Genomic DNA, 17,295 nt, shown 5'->3' with positions numbered 1-17,295 from the left:
CGCCTTGAGAAGCCAAGCCTCAAACCAAGGCCGGTTGCCACTAGTGCCAAGCTTAGAGCTGCTCAGCCAGAAGTACAGGATATGCTCAAGCTAGATGCTGCTTGTTTGGGTTCCACTAACTTTTGAGAGACCTTAGGAAAGTTTGCAGCATGAGCTATGGCAAGTGGTTTGTATGAAAATGCCACTGGAAGCGGCTTGGGTGTGCCCAAAAGTTGGGTGGGGCTGGGTCTCAAATCGCTAGGCATGGGAAACAAATGGCGGAGATTCAGATATGGTGGCTGCCTGTGAACACACGCTGGGAAGAGGGAACAATGGTGGAGGCCAGATCCTCTGTCCAGGAGAAAGCAGAGAAAACTGCCTCTCTAGCCCTTGTCCCAAGGCAGACAACTGAATTCCTCACCATGTGTCGCTGCCACCTTTACAGCTTCTGCCCTAGCGCTGGATCTCAGAGCAAGTGATTCCATCGGTGGGTAAGTACACATGGTCTACTTAAGGGGAGCACCTGTGAGTGCAGCCATCCTCTATCTCACTCAGTCACAATCTTTGCTGGTTTTACCACCAGAAATTATGGGGACTTCTCTCCCCAGCACTGGAACCCTGGGCTGGGGTGGGGCTGAGACCTCTCATTTCTCTGGGGGGTGGGGAGGACCTCCACAGCCAAAATATTCCTCCCTGTCTTTAATGGTCACACATGGGGGTGGGACAAGCTCCTCCTACCAGTCTTGAGGTGGTTTCTTCTGCGTGTCCTTAGTTGTAGGGCTTTAGTTTAGTAAGCTTTCAGGTGATTCTTAATGATGGTTGTTTTGTAGTTTAGTTGTAATTTTGATGTGGTCATGAGAGAAGGTAAGCATAGCGTTTAGCTACTGTGCCAATTTGGTATTCCTCTGAAGGTGGGTTTTAAGATCTTATTTATCTGCCTGCTGAACTGTTCCTTTATCAGAAACACAGATACTATCCAATTTTTTGGGAAATCCTTGTTTTTAACTGTTGTGGCTTGTTGAATCAAAGCAGCTGAATTCAACATCATTTACTTCAAGAATTAACTCCACTTTCTGGGCTTGAGAGACTGAACAAGCAACACCTGACCTCAGCCGAACCCTGCGAATGTATTTTTCACCCAAGGAATTTTGAATTTCACAAGAGAACCATTCTCCTGAGTGACAACATTGATGGGGAAATGAACATACACAGCGGACACCCACAGTAACACCCTTGATTGTGTTCTGTACGTGACTACAGATTGTGCGAATAGTAGCCAGTTCCTTTCTATTCTCCCACCATTTGTCAACCTGGAGCGTCTTCTTTTTCTTTCCATGGAGACTGAGTTCTGCTTTGATGTGACTGAAGTCCCTCTGCAGAGTACCTCTGGGGCCCTTCACAGTAACTGTGCGTCTCTTCAGAGTGATGTCCACATATTCTGGAATGTCCACAGTCTGATTGCTGAGAATGGCCTTCATCCTCGCAGTAGATTCGGCAAAGTGGGTAAGTTGTTTATAATCATACATCATTCTCCCATCCTCACCCAATCCCTAACGCACCAATATACTTGACTAGACTTATTCCTCACCATGCATCCACAATTTAATTTTCTTTCTAAGGCAAGATTAAAAAACAAAAAGATTCTAGTCCCTATTAGGGCAGAGAATCTTTATATTGTTAAATACTTTACCACAGTGGTATTTTTTGTTCAAAGTCTGTCTGTTGTTAAGTAAGATAGTACAGAATATGTATTTAGAGGGCTATGATAACTTCTGATTTTTAAAATGTCTTGGGGGAGGAGGAGGGAGACGGGGAAGGGAGAGAGAAAGGGAAGGAGGCGGGGAGCTCAATGGAAATTATCAAGCAGCTTCCCAAAGAGGAAACGAGAACCTACAGTGAATGGTTTTAAAGCAGTCATTTGGCTCCCTCTGGTGGACATTTGTAGAGTTACCCATTCCCCGACGCGTAACCTGTCACAGGTAACAAACTCGCTCTTGTTTGGAAAATGGAATGATGCAACGAAACAGTCGGTCAACCCAAACTCTTGGCTATATTCCAAGACTAGGGTAATTAGCTAAGGACTTCAGGTCAATCTAGGCAGAGTTAGAACTTGGAAGCGATAAAATTTATCCAACTCTACTACATGCAAAAGAGACATGGCATCTCCTCAATATTCGTATGTTAATTTTCTAGCTACTAAGTCCCACCCCGCCACACACACACACACAAACACACACACACACACTCACCCGCCACCACTGTAGTGCCTTAGTCTATAGCAAAAAGCCCACTCAGTACATCTCAGCGTCTTGCCCTCCGTCTCTCCACCCCCCCAAAAGAGTGTTCGAGTCTTGTGAAGGTGAAGTACGCCCTCTATTGGCTTGGATAAGTCGCACATGGGAGATTTCTTTTTTCTTCATTTGGAATCCCCCCAAAAGAAATGCATGCACAGAGCTATGTTCCTGAGCCTTTAGGAGCTCAGAACAACACTGTCCCCTAATATTAGTTGCAATTTTCTAATTGGTTGATAAAATATATTTAATGATAAAAAATCAGTGAAGTTAATACCCAATTTGCATCCTATTAATCAATGTGTTGCGTGAACACCTGTGTGTGTGTGTGTGTGTGTGTGTGTGTGTGTGTGTGTAGTGTGTTTCTAAACTACACATGGATCACAGAGATTTATCTATCCTTGCTGTGGAAGGAGACAGATGGGCCTTCCCAGCTCAGTTCTGCCCTGACGTGGGGTGCCATGGCTCTCTGAGGTCCGGGAGCCCGTCCCCTGGAGGACAAGAGCAAGTCCAGTGAGATGCTGCGCACCTCCCGGGGTTCCTTCTACCTGGGGGTCAGCTGAACTCCCTCAACAGCCCCCAGGATGCTGCTTGTCCTCTTTGACCAGGGGCTACTTCCTGCCCACCTTTTTGTGATGAGATGGGACCCTCATGTCTGCAGCTCATCGTGATGGCCCCGTAATGGGGACACTGAGGAAGGAACATTTACTCTTGAAAGCATATAGGTGTCCACAGACCTTCGCTTCAGTCCACCGACTGGGCCATATGAGGAGTTATATATCATAAGCTCGCATATCCTCAGTCCCAAGCATATTGCCTCTAATCTCATCGCAGACGGAGGAGGTTGCATGACAGCTCAAGGTGACATCTCTGGTGACCCCATAAACCCAACTAACTCTGGCTTAACTCAGCTACTTAGTTTATTTATTTATTTTTTATTAAATGAAGTACTTTCCATGCACAAAGCCCTGTGCTGGATGCTGTGGAAACTAAAAAGTGAGTAAGACACAGTCCCTGCCCTCAAGGAATTTCCTTCCTAGTAGGGGAACAGAAAATAGGTGGTGCACTCGGTAAAATCTCGTGACCAACACAGTGTGCAAATGTGGTTGTTTTGTAATTATTTGTTTATATGTCTGTTTATTAAATGAAAGAAACTTGGTTGTTCCTTTTTTCCTCCCTCCCTCCCTCCCTTTCTCCCTTCCTCCCTTTTTTCCTTGTTATCATCAGGCATAATAAGCCAGGCTCACTGTAAACCTGCAATGATTAGAACAAATACACATGAGTAAAGTTCAGGGGGAGGGGGTTCAGAAAGGAGCTGGCTCACAGATTGTAGTGGGAAGTAGAGGGAGGTGGTCATGGGGTGTCTCCTCTTCCAGTGAGTGTTTAGCTGTGACAATGGATGTCATACTCAGCACTGTACAACCATCTAACTGGGAACTCCCTTAGTCAGGTCACAAACAGCCAATCAGGACTTCTCTGCCACCCTTTGTCCCTGCTCATTTCTGGTCCCATCCAAGCCAGTCTAGGAGATGAATAGTTCTCATCTTGGCTTTTTCGGGTCGTTTCCAGTTTGGGGCTGTTATGAATATGATGCTGCTATGACCTTTCTTGTACATGTGTTTCAATGCAAATAGAGACAAATTTGGTTGGATATTCATCCAGGAGTGGAACTGGAACGCCATAGGATGTGGGTATACTCAGCTTTAGTGGATGTTAGTTTTTCCAGTGATCTACCACAGCTTAACAAATTACCCCAAAATTTAGTGGTTTAAAACAACAACCATTCTGTGGGCCATGAATCCAGGTATGCTTGGCAGTGTGGGTCTTCTCTCTATGTGGCATTGACTAAGGTCATTAAGGTTCAGCTGCCACATGATCTAAAGTGTCCCAGGTGATTTCACCCACAGAGCTGGTGCCTCAGTGGGGACAGCTGCAAGGCTGGGGGCCTGTTGAGATCCTCAGTGAGGCCTCTCTAGCCTGAAAATCTCAGGTGGCTCCCCTCAGAGTGAGTATTCAAGGAGACTGAGGCAAAAATCTGTAAGGCTGCGTCTGACTGAGCCTCGGAAGTTATGCAGCATCACCTCTGACACATTCCGTTGGTCCCACAAGCCACTGAGGCCAGCTCAGATTCAGGGGAAGGAGAATGAGATCCCACCTCTGTGTGGGAGAAGGAACAGCATTAGTGGCCATTGTAATATACCACACTGCCAATACTATTCCAAGGTGGTCGTACCAATTTCCACGCCCACCAGCAGTTTATGGGGCTGCCATAGTGAGGTCTTTAATACTAACTTCTGTTGCAGTGAACAAAGCCTGTTCACATGTGTCTGGAAACTTCTTTCTTCTTCCCCCTAACCAGTTACAGGGCAAAGTTGCTTTCACTGCACCCAAAAAACCTGTCTCAATTTCTATAGGGAAAAATGTGACTCAATTGAGTTACCTGTCTTAGCTTCCTACGCCCTCATGACAAACTTACCAAGTGGTCACTCAGCTCCTTCCATCCTTCTCTCCTCACCCTCAGGACCAGCCTCTCTCCCACCTCTGCTCTTGCCTCCCCAGGACTTGCCCCAATGCCAGGCATTCCCCATTTTTCCTCAGCCTTCAATCTTCCCAACTCTACTACTGCTTCTTTTCTCTCACACACAACTCCCAATTGGATTGTCTTAAAAAGCATTGAAAACTTAAAGTGGACACACTAATAATTTTGGGTTTTTAATGTATTTTTAGTGATTGACTCTAAACTGTAAAGTTGATCTCAAATCCAACAGAGAAGGAGCTATGAAGATAGAAGGGAATGAGAGACAGATTTTTAGTTAAACAATTTATATAATACACATACATTCATAAATCTATATACATATACATACACACAAATATAACAGAATATATAAACAAAATAGAATACATATAATATAAAAATTATACACATATATGTATACAGAGGGTACTAAAATATATACACATTTTAAGAAGGGAAAACTATATTAAAATTGTAATACTCAATATATACCGATAACGCAAGTCACGTTTGACTTCTGCAATTACAAGAGGTGCTCAAAGTGGTTACCATCAGCATAATTTTAATACAGTTTTTTCCTTTCTTCAAATGTGTATATATATTTTTGGCACCCTCTGTATATATATATATATATATATATATATATATATATACACACACACACACATATATATGTATATATATATACATACATATACATATACATATACATATACATATACATATATATATATATATATATATATATATATATATATATATATATATATATAATCTTTTCTCCTAGAAGGGTCTGGAAAGAAAGACATGTTTTTCAGTTTATCAAAATATGAGTTTCAGCACTTCTTATTATTGTAACCACAAAGAAAAGTGCTGACAGTGATTAAGATGTCTAGTGGTTTACAGGTTTTAGAACACTTTTCTAGATCCCCTAGCATAGGGACATAGGATTGAGAAGACTCTCCAGAAATCTTGTTGGCAGATTACTATGTCTGGAGAATCTTCTGCATACCTAAATGATTTACCCTCAAAGCAAAACTATATTTATTGTGTTTTGGAAATGCCCCTGTTGTCCATTTTAGTAACAAAAACCCAGGAATTATTCTGAAATGGAACAGAGCAAGTGCAGGCGGAAAGAAAGGCCTGTGGTCCTGGCTGGTGGCAGTGCCCCACCAGGGGACCCTGCCTCCCTGTCTGTGCCTGCTGTCAGGCCTGGCCCAGGCTGAGCCGGCACTGAGGGCAGGTGTGCCTCAGCCTGCTCCGGGTGAGATAACAAATCCTATGAACAGCAACAAGATGTTTGGGGTCACGAAGGTTACATGCTGCTGGGCAACTTGCATATCTTAGCCGTGCCCACCCTCCACCCCCCTGGGGCTTCTCTGACAGACAATTAGAGCTTTTGATTTATTAGTGGCCATCGTCAGGGTCAGGCTCTCCTGTTTCCTAGCAGTGAGCAGAGCACACAGGACTTTGCACCATCAGTGCTGTGGCATCCAGGTTTGGCGACAAAGTGCTCAGAACCTCAGCTTATCAAACCTGTGTCGTCCTACCCTGCAGCAAATTTGCATTAAGAAAGAGTGACTGGTAAGCCAGCAAATGCTGTGAGACCATCCACTTAGACTAACGGCTGTTGGACTCCATGGAATGAAAGCATGCTGAAGGGATGGGACTTTGGGTTTACAAATTCTCAGCATTCCAGCTCTTTCTCATCAGGACATGGCTTGAAGCACCAGAGATAGCACACTGCTGGCCACCCTCATTTTGTTTCCACAAATGGAAGTGGCAGCAGCTAGCTGTGCAACCTTGGGCCAATCATTAATTTCTCTGAGCTTCATTTTCTCCCTGGGAGCAAATTGGACTTGACTATGAAGATCCTTTTTGGTACCCATATTCTAAATTCTATTTTATTCCAATTCGACTTGAATAATAGGCACATAATAAATGCTAGATATTACTGTATGCCAGACTGTGCTAAAAGCATCCATTATATTGCATCCTTCTTCCAACAACGCTCTGGGTAGGCCCTATTATGATCACATCCAATTTTATGCAGGAGGAAATGGAGGCACAGAGAAGTTAAAGAACTTTCCTGAGGCCACACAGCTAGTAACTGGTAGAACCAAGATTCAAACAGTAGCTGGCTTCAGGGGCTAAACTTCAGCCATCTGCTGTGCCATGAGATCCTGGAGGGTGACTGTTAGTCTTGTCATCTCTGAGGAACCCGCTCGGGGCTGCACAGCTGGCAAGTGGTGGGTCCCAGACTGAAGGCCAGGTTTTGTCAGAATATAAAGTCTACCCTTTCATGACTCTGCTGTAATAGCTCCCAGTTGCTGTTTATAACGACAAACTCTCAGAAACGTAAGTGTAAGTGGCTGATGGCAGGTCATTTGTCACCTAAATAGTGGCATAGCCATACAAAATAATGTGCCTTAAAATTACATGGGAGAATATCTATTTATGTGGGAAGGTGCTCAAGATCATTAAGTGCAGAAAGCAGTTACAAAACAACGTGTGGCTTAAATTCACATGCAATCATGGAAAGGGTAATGAAAAAGAAGAATGGAATACAATTTCTAGCCTATTAGACTGGCAAAAAAGTAAATGGTCTGACAACATCAAGTGCTGCTGAAGACATATGGAAGTGGGAACTTTTGTATACTGCTGGAGGGAGGATATATTGGCAAAAACCACTTGGGAAGTCAACTTGGCATCTTGAAATATTTATACCCTTCAACCTAGCAATTCCAGTTCTAAATACGCATCTTAAGGAACCCTTGAAACGTGAACAAGGAAACTTGTACAAAGGATTTCCTTGCAGCAATGGTTGTAATAGTAAAACATTAGATACAATCTAAATTTTAACGATAGAGGAATGAATAAAATGTGATATATTCATACAACAGAATATTACACAGCTCATTAAACAGATCATGGAGAGATGTAAAAACTGTAGAATGGAAGTAACAGGCTTCAGATCAATGTGCACAGTAATTACTTTTTATGTATACACACTAGACACACATATACATACACACATACAGTAGACCCTGCATATCCGTGGGAGATATATTCCAAGACCCCCAATGGATGTCAGAAACCACAGATAGTACTGAATCCTATATGTACTGTTTTTTCCTATACATACATATCTATGATAAAGTTGAATTTATAAATTAGGCACAGTAAAAAATTAACTACAATAACTAATGATAAAATCGAACCATTATTATACACCATAATAAAAGTGATGTGGATGTATTCTCATTCTCTCTCTCTCTCTCTCTCTCTCTCTCTCTCTCTCTCTCTCTCTCTCTCATAACCGAGGAGGCTACTAAGGGGCAGGCAGGGAGCATCTACAACATGAAGATACTGGACAAAGGGATGCTTCATGTCGCAGGCAGGACAGAGCAGGAAGGCTAGAGATTTCATCACGCTACTCAAAACGGCATGCAATTTAAAACTTATGAATTGTTTATTTCTGGAATTTTCCATTTAATATTTTGGGACCACAGTGGGTAGAGAATAACTGAAATCGTGGAAAGTGAAACTGCAGATAAGGAGAGTATGTATATACTCCTACATACAGTCTGGAAGGAAACATAACAATTCATGCTATTGATTACTCTGGGGGAATGAGGAAGGAGAATAGAACTGCAGGGAGAAACCAAGGGCACACAAACTTTATCTGAAATATTTCATTTGTACACACACACACACACACACACACACACACACACACACATGCATGCACATACGAACACACACAAACCCACACATTATTACCAGATGGTCAAGTTTATTAATGCTGTTGCTGAACAGCACAGGTATATTTGTTAGATTCCTTGGTTAATCTATATTTTCTGTAAGAAAGGTTTTTCAACTTACCCCAAATGTGCTTTGATTTTTATAAAATAAGAAGTATGTATTTTCATGTAGGAAAATGATCTCGAAATATTCATAGTGGCTATCTCTGGGTGTTGGGATTATGGTGATTTAGATTTTCTCCTTTTTGCATATCTGTATTTTCTAGATTTTCCAAAGTGAATATTTATTGCTTTCACATAAGGGAAAAATGAGCCCTGTGTTAGGCATTTTCACCCCTCCCTTGGTTGCTAGTGTTTCCACCTATGATTTAACTGTTAGCTGCTGGGAAAAAATAGTTAGAATTATGTCCAACTCTCACTCTCCCCTTCAAAAAGAAGAGTGTGGGATTAATATTGACTTTTATAAAATGCATGAGGCAGGGATGGGCTAGTGGCAGACCACTTTCTGCAGACAAGAGAGAAACAACTTCTCTCTTCATTTTTAGCTCAGAGCACATGTCTAAAAGACCTGCAGATAAACTGTGTGGCAGTTGGTTCAAAAACATGAATCCCTTGAAATGATTTTGATTTGTTCATTAAGATGTTTTTATTTAATAGGTAGAAGAATTTGGACTGATACTTCCACTAAGGTGTCCAAAATACACTGTCGTCCAAAGTAGGACATTGTAGGGAGGGAAAGAACAACTGACGACTATCAGGACAATCCAGGCACAGGGGACATAAGGTCGGCCTAACTACGACCATTGGAAGTTCTGTGTGCAGCCCAGAACTCTTACTGCCAGGCATCCAACATTCATTCAGTCATGCAGGGAGTATTTACTGAGCACCTTCTGGGACCCAGGCACTGTATCGGTCCTGAAAAAACAGCAGTGACCATGACAGACTTGGGTGGCTCCCTCCGAGCCCATCACCTCCACTAAGAGGGCCAGCCCTGCCTTTGGACTGCTCTGGTGTAGCACTGCGTCAGACTCTGGCTTTTTAAGTCACACATGAGACTTGCATATATAAACCTGCATTTGATTCCTTTATGGTTGTGGGTGGGGGAGACGAAGACATAGGACGGGACTGAAGTTAAGCATTGCGATAATTGTAGCCCATCAGCAAGAGGGGAAGAATGTAAAATAAATAATGACGTAATTTATGAATTGTAAGTATGATAGTGACTTGAGTCCAGGGTGTATCATAGGAGGATCTGACCCGGTCCAGGAGCTCCCAGGTTTTCCTAAGGATGTGACAGTACACAGAGACCTAAGGCAAACGTAGGGCTTAGGCTGGTAAGAGGGATGGAAGGGGTCCTGTGTGTTTAAAAGTGAGAAGGAACACATGGCACATTTATGGATCCAAATGACGCCAATATGGCTGGAGCATAAAGAATGGAAGTCCATGTGCTTGGTTTATTTCTTTATTTTCCTATATTCTTTTTTGGGGAAAAAATATTATCTTGTTCTTGAAAGCCGCACTTCATTGTGAGCATTTGACAGCAATAAAAGGCTTTCTGGAGGTTTCACGTAAAGCAGACACACTCCGCTTGCTGGGAAGTGCACAGGAAGTGTCAGGGCAGCCAGGGAGCAGGCGGGACCACCTCTTCCGAATGCTGGCCATGGGGGCAGAACCAGCTCTGCTCCCGTCCCTACGTGGCTCCACATCAGCTGGGAGAGCAGCTGTGGTCTGTCAGGGCTCCTATGTGCATTTTTATGAGCTGACTGGTTTTGATCTCCTGAACTCCCTCTTGCTGCTTCCTGTATTAGGGTTTTATCTTTCAAGAGGCCTAGAAATCCTGTGTCTGGGTACCATCACAGGGACGGGGTCCAGCCTGGCTGATCAGGGACAGAGGCAAATCTAGCACTGATAAAAACAGGCTCCTTGCCCTTGCAGGGCTGGCTCTGCCATTTTGTCTGGGATAGCAGTTTCACTGCTAGCATCGTTACTGAAGATCCATCTGGAATGTTTGCTCCGTGACACATAACTTGGTGAGGGCAGAGGGTCCATCAGAACAATGAGCAGAACTGAGCTAAGAAACCCCCTGAGCCCACCACCAGGCAGCACTGCCCAGCTCCCGGGTCAGCACAGAGACCCTCCCACAGCTCCAAGAGCCACGGCAGAGCTGCACATGGCACAGGGACAGCTCAACTAGCCTTAGCTCCACACACAGCCCAAGGACAGGGTGCACGTGAGTCTTGCTATTTAAACCTGCGTTTGATTCCTCCCAACATCATCATGCTCTTTCTCTGATGCTCTCTCTCTGGCTTCCAGGGAGGATATTTATGGCAGGCATATAAAGTAGTGCTAAAAACTACATGCTTTGGAATCAGAAAGCTCTGGGTTTGAATCCCAACTTTGCCACTTTAACTCTTCAAATGTAAAATGGGAACATAATACCTAGCTCATGGGGTTGTTGTAGGGATGAAATGAGATGGTGTGTGTCAAATACTCAGCAGAGTGGGTGATGGGTGGTGTGTCGTCAGTAACCACCTGAACCTGAGGAGAAATGACTTTTCCTCCCTTATTCTCCACAGCAAAGCCACGCTGGTGCGTGTCCGCTCTGCAGGCTGGATCAGGGGCTCCAAGGGCTATGCAGATGGTCAGCAAGGGCTTTCAGACTCTGCCCATTACTACCCAGGGCTGTTCAAACTCTAATTAGGGACTTTTGGGAGTTAGTCCTCCTCTCGCCTCAAATCAATTGCCTTTCATTTCAAACCACTTCTGCGGTATCTCCTGTGCCCCTACTGTCTGGTTTGATAAGATCTTCCACATGACAAAAACCAGAACAAAACTTCCTAATCCCAGCCAACTGAGTGAGGTGCAATGTGAAATGAAAATTAAGAGGTTTTTTTTTGTTTTTTTAACATTTAAAGCATTATTATCCATTTCTTATTGCCTCACACACTAATAGTTCAAGGTTCCCTAAAAATACTTTAAAAGGAACATAGCTATGCTGATGTGTCCTGGTTATTTTCAGGAGTCTCTAAAGGTGACCTGGAAGGCAGCCACCAAGCAGTCCACTCCCAGCGGTCACCACAGCTGGCTGTTGCCCTGCTCTCTCCCCGTGCAGCTCTGGCTGGTTCTGGTCCCTGGCTGCAATGATGCCCCAGTGGGGCTCACTTCTGCCATCTTGATGGTTCCTGCTGAGAACACCAACACTGACCACCCCAGCCCCCTGGCCACTGTCCTTGAGGGGTCACAGGACGGTGCTAGGATACCTGAAGAGGCTGGGAGAACAGATGCCCCCAACTCTGTGCTGTACCATCTTCTGACTCTTCCCCTTCACCTGTGCCCATTCTCCTAAAGTGTTTTCTGAAGAGCTCAGTGTGCTTCTGGCTTCTGATCCTCATCCAGAATCTTATAGAGACTTTCATGAATGGGCTTCCTTCCTGGATGGTTCAAACCCCATCAGGGGGCCAGAAAACAAATGCTCAGTATATATGGATGAATGCCAGCAGATACAGGAACAGAGGTTAGAGTGTGATCTACACTAACAGCACCTGGGGAACCCCAGATATCCATCCCATGGGCATTGCCGTGCATCCCACTAGCACACAGTTAAATACACAATGAGCTGACTCCTATCTATAACATTAAAGCAGGAATTACTGATTGACAACTTAAATAAAGTTAAAAGGCAAAATAACTGAGAAAATAGACAAAATTACCTGGAAACGCACTTAAATACGAATCACCCCGGAGTGCACAAACGTTAACAATAAGAATAGTAGTGATTTAAGAGATTCATTTTGGATTAATATTCTTTCAGAGAGTTACTTAGAACCAAAGAGAAATTTTTTTCCCAGGACTTTATTGGGGAACAGTGTGTACTTCCAGGACTGTTTTCCAAGTCGTTGTCCTTTCAGTCTTAGTTGTGGAGGGCACAGCTCAGCTCCAGGTCCAGTTGCCATTGCTAGTTGCAGGGGGCACAGCCCACCATCCCTTGCGGGAGTCCAACCGGCAAACTTGTGGTTGAGAGGATGCACTCCAACCAACTGAGCCATTGGGGAGCTCAGAGGCAGCTCAGCTCAAGGTGCCGTGTTCAATCTTAGTTGCAGGGGGAGGTACCCACCATCCCTTTTGGGACTCGAGGAATTGAACTGGCAACGTTGTGGTTGAGAGCCCACTGGCCCATGTGGGAATCGAACTGGCAGTATTCAGAGTTAGGAGCTCTAACTGCCTGAGGCACGGGGCCGCCCCCCACCCCCAAAGACAAAATTTTTAATTCATGGGAAACTTTGTTAAGTAAGCAGAGTAAGCATACTGATTTAAATAAATCAGGGAAAATATGCCTTAATTTGGAAACAATTTTCTAAAAAAAGACATAAAATTCATAAAACAGTTCTAGGACTTAATAAATACTACCATTCTCGCCCAAACACTTACATGTAAAAAAATCGTGGTAACTGAAAAAACAAAAATGCTAAAGGCACAAAGGCACATAAAAGTTTGCAAGTTTGCCAGAATTTTTGTTTTGTTTTACTATTTATTGCTTTATTTTTTACTATTTTCATCAGTGGTCATTCTGTGTCATAAGCTATCAGCCTATTTTGTTTTGAATGAATCTGAGCCACTTTTGTTAAGTGCAGACTGCTCCTGGGGCGGTGGGGTGGTCCCTGCACTCGGCAGCTTGCTATCTTGGCAAAACAATATTTGACCATTGGCTCAGATATTCTGGAAGTGTCGCTGAACTTAGTTTTATTCTAGGTTTCACAGGCCATTGAAGACATTTGGTAGGGAGTCGTGTGGTAAGCAGATCTCCTATGTGTCTTGATGAGAGGGAATCGTCAGCTGTTCTTCCTGCTTATGGGCTGCCCCACATGCTCTGACCCAGAGCAGGAAGCCCCAGGGAGTGGCTCTGTCCATGCAGCCATTGTTCCTTCTGATCCTGTAATGATAAGTTTAGCCTGGGACCCAGGGTGACAAATGTCTCAGGCAAGGTGGAAATGGTCACCTAGGGGCTCTAAAAGGGGATCCTGCCTTCCATTCCTGACTAGACCCCAGGTTCAGGTGTGGTAGGCTTGATCCGCTGGGGATGTTTCTTCTCTGTGGTACCTCATCTTGGTGACTCTTCTTGGTGCCAATCCCCTGTCCAGGTCACCTGACCCCTTGCCATCTTCATCCCCTGTTCATAAGCCCTTTGGGTTTAGCACAAGGACAAAGGTGAGGCAAGAGAGGCACCTGGGATGCAGGGCTCAGCCCCAGTCCTGTGTTTGGCTCCAGGGTGCAAGACGTGCATGAGGTGGCGCAGGACACCACCCACTTGTATGGAGCACAGCCACTATTTCCTGTAGCTCTTAGGGACTCTCGAGCCCGACCATGGCTTTGAGAAGTCCTTTCTTCTGCCTGAAATCAGGATCATACTTGAACTGCTGTGCAAAGTTATCACCTTGCTTTTGTAAGAGGGAAACCTCCTAATACAATTTCTACCCATAAAGACCGTCTAGGGGAGAGACCGGCATGAGGATGCAGGAACCTTGCACACGTATGGCCAGCACTAGCTAGTTGAGTCTCTTTGCGATTCTGGAAAATCCACAGGGGTTGGACCCAATGACTTTTCCTTCTCTGCCATCTGTAGTATTTTATGGCGCTAGAAGTCTGTTGTTCTGGGAATAAGCCTGGTAAGATGGTATCTTTAGGCAAAGTGCCTGTGGGCTGTGGTTGGGGACTAGGGACAGCACAGGTGCCCCAGGTCTTCTACCAGCACTTGCCCTGACCAGGTGGTTTATTAAGACATTAGTCCTGAGCAATGGAGATTTGAGGGGAGTCCTGGTGACCTCCAGAAGCATGTCCTCAGGGAAAGGCATCAAATTCAGCTCTAAAGTTAATGATGCATAATAGATTCGCCAGCCCCAAGAGCTGTCTCCCAGCACTTATACGACGCCTCCAGTGATTGCATCCAGGAGCTGCGGGATTGGTGAAGACGATGCTCTGAGCAAAGCCATGCCTGACACTGCAATCAATCAAGCAGTGTGTTTATGCAGCAAAGTGTAGCAAATAAGATGATTTTAATTGCTAGTTGTTCTTGAGACCCCTACCAGGATATATATATATTTTAAATGTGGCCTAAATTTTCTTGACAGACACGGTGGAGGAATTACAGTTTATTCAGAGGCTGACATGCTGCTCACTGAAGTACAAAGAAGAGTAATCAAGGTTGTTGTTTTTTTTTTTTTAAATATACATATGGCTTTTAACATTTACAAAGAAAATGATTTCAAGGGGTACACGCTGGAAAGAAACAAGCTATAAACAGTTACCAATCAACCAAATACTCGGATTACTAAACGTATTTCCTCCACCCCCCCAATCTCTTACCACCCCTTTCCCATAATCAGCATCTAAATGTAAGAGGAATTATTCTTTGTTCATACCTCTCAGGGAAGGGGCACAGGGCCAGATGGAAGGGCATCCTGTGCTCTGCCACCCCAAGACCTCATCTTGGATAACTTCACAGACACAGACCCCCTTCCTTAACACAGGCAGGCAGCCAGCCTTGCGGGAGGCTCCCTGCACAGGAAATGAGTGGACGCCTCTCAGCGGACCGGCTACAGAGCCAGCCTCCCAGGCCCGCTCCTCAGAACTAGAATAGGGAGACCCTCAGTTGGTGTGTCTTAATATGGAAGAAAGGCCAGAGCCTACGAGGAGAGGGCATTGGCCATATGTAGGAAACAAGCCTGTGGACTACCCATTCTTTGAAGCTTAGCCTAGGATCCAGGAACTACTACAAGTGTCTTAGGCAGGGTGGAAATGGTCACCTTAGGAGCTCTAAAAGGGGATCCTCCCTCCCATTCTTGACTCAGACCCAGGGTTCAGGTGCTTTGAGCCACAAGATATCGGCCCAACCTCCTGACCCCTGCATAATGAAGGGGAAATGGAGATGGATTTCAATCACGTGGCCAATGATCCAATCAATTATGTTTATGTAATGAAACCCCAATCGAAACTCTGGACACTGAGGCTCGGGTGAGCCTCCTGTTTGGTGAACCCACCTATGCTGGGAGGGTGATGCATCCTGATTGCACAGGGAGAGGGCACAGAAGTTGTGTTAGGACCTCACCCGATGTGTCTCTTCACTGACTGGTCTTGATTTGTGTTCTTTAGAATAAAACTGTAATAATAAGTATAGCACTTTCCTGAGTTCTGTGAATTATTGACCCTAAGAGGGATGGTTGCAGCACTCCTGAATTTGAAGCCAGTTGATCAGAAGGACAGGTGGCCTAGGGTCCATCAAACTTGCAGCTGGCATGTGTCATGAGGGCAGTGTTATTGGGGACGGTGCCCCAAACCTGTGGAGTGGGTGCTAACTCCGGATGGTCAGTATCTGAATTGCATTGCAGTTAATATTTAATACTTCGTTTAATATTATTTAATATTAATATTTAATATTAGTGTAGTATATTAATATTTTATTTAAAAGTTATTTTCTAATTAGTTGACATACAATATTATCTTAGTTTCAGGTCCAGAACATAGTGATTAGACATTTATACAACTTACAAAGTGATTTCACTGATAAGTCTAGTATCAACCTGACACCATAATAGTTATTACAATATTATTGACTATGTTCCCTAGGCTATACATCCCCACGACTATTTTTATAACTAGCAATTTGTACTTCTTAATCCCTTTCACCTTTTTTACCCAGTCCCCTAAACCCCCTCCCATCTGGCAAATATCAATTTGTTCTGTGTACTATGAGTTTGTTTTGTTCATTGTTTAGGTTCCACATATAAGTGAAATCATATGGCGTTTGTCTTTCTCTGTCTGACTTATTTCACTTAGCATAATACCCTCTAGGTCCATACATATTGTCAGAAATGCTAAGATTTCATTCTTTTTTACAGCTGAATAATATTCCATTGTACATAGGTACCACCTCTTTTTAATCTATTCATCTATCAGTGGATACTTAGGTTGTTTCATATCTTGGTTATTGTTAGTAATGCTGTAATGAACATAGGGATGCATATATCTTTTTGAGTAAATGTTCTGGATTTCTTTGCATAAATACACAGAAGTGAAATTGCTGGGTCATGTGTGAGTTCTATTTTTTTTTTTTTTTTTTTTTTGAGGAACCGCCATACTGTTTTCCATAGTGGCTGCACCAATCTGCAATCCCACCAACAGTGCACAAGGGTTCCCTTTTCTCTACTTCGTTGCCAACACTTGTTGCTTGTTGATTTATTGATGATGGCTAGTCTATCATCAATAGAATAATGTGAGGTAATACCTCATTGTGGTTTTGATTTGCATTTCGCTGGTGATTAGTGACGTTGGGACATCTTTTCATGTCTGTTGGCCACCTGTATGTCCTCTCGGGAGCAATGTCTATTTAGGTCCTCTGCCTAAATTGCTCTAGCAATTTGATATTCCTTCCAGATACTAAGATATAAGTACAAAAGTCACCTATGGGATGTTTGTGGTTTTGTTGTTGTTAACCAAGAAGAGAAGAGGTGTAATGAACCCACCAACATGTCATCCAACGATCATTTCATTGGTCATAACTCTCGTAGTTACTCAAACAAGTTGCTGGTTTCCACTTCTGACTATATCTTTTTAATTTTTGCACTGTGTTTACATGTACTAATTTGATGATGAGAGGTAGGCATGAAGTTCCTGGCTACGAGGTTAAGCTATAAAGTTATAAATCCATTAAAAATGATTAAGATTCTCTTCTGTGGCCAAAGAAAATCAT

This window comes from Rhinolophus sinicus, chromosome 1 (assembly GCF_057876585.1).
Source record: "Rhinolophus sinicus isolate RSI-liver-muscle chromosome 1, RSI-T2T, whole genome shotgun sequence".
Taxonomy (NCBI): Eukaryota; Metazoa; Chordata; class Mammalia; order Chiroptera; family Rhinolophidae; genus Rhinolophus; species Rhinolophus sinicus.
This window is presented reverse-complemented; position numbering follows the sequence as displayed.